This window comes from Antrostomus carolinensis, unplaced genomic scaffold (genome assembly GCF_000700745.2).
Source record: "Antrostomus carolinensis isolate BGI_N321 unplaced genomic scaffold, ASM70074v2 scaffold14652, whole genome shotgun sequence".
Lineage (NCBI taxonomy): Eukaryota > Metazoa > Chordata > Aves > Caprimulgiformes > Caprimulgidae > Antrostomus > Antrostomus carolinensis.
In genome coordinates, this window is record NW_010301868.1 from 85,430 (window position 1) to 86,211 (window position 782).

Sequence of the window (782 nt, forward strand, 5' to 3'; positions counted from 1 at the left end):
AGCACAGACGAGGGGTTTCTGGTGGGAGCAGCAGGCAAGGAGGCTGAGGAAAAGCATGAATTATACATGATGCTGCAAGTCACTCTGCCTCCCTGACTGGTCCTTGGACTGTGGCAAGTGAGGTAAAAGCAAAAGCAAAAAAAACCAAACCAACCCAACAATTCCCCTCTCCAGGGAGCGGCGTGGCGGTTGGCAGCGAGCGAGGGAGCGCGCACGCAAGGAGGGAGGAGAGGGAGGAGCACATCCTAATGCAGAGATGCTGCAGTGGCTTTGGGCACACACATCCACACTCGGGCAGGCACCAGCCGAGCGCTGCCTCGTAGCCCACCCTCCAGCAGCCGCAGAGCCCCAGCCTGACGCACATCCATCCATCCATCCCACACCAGGTAAGTGCCTTCTCCTCTTTCCTCCATCCCACAGGGAGGAAAGAGGCTCTGGGATTGGGGGCACCATTCCCCATCAGAGCCAACTTGCTGCCGTGTTCGGCTTTGCTTCGGCAAAGGGAATCTGCCAGATCCCGCTCGCCTCTGGCAGGGATGGAGAAGCAAGAGCAGGGGGTTGGTTTGGGCATTTCTCGGCGGGCGATGGCTTTGCGGGTGATGAAGGCTCTGCCTGTGATGGAGAGGAGTCGGGGGTGGAGTTGGGAGGAATGGGGGGGCTACGGCTGTGTCACTTGTGGCAGGGGCTGAGTGACCGAGGTCGATGTGGCTGTCAGCAGAAATGTCACTTCTGGAATAAGTCTGGGAATGGTTTTTTTTATTATTATTAATATTTATTACTGT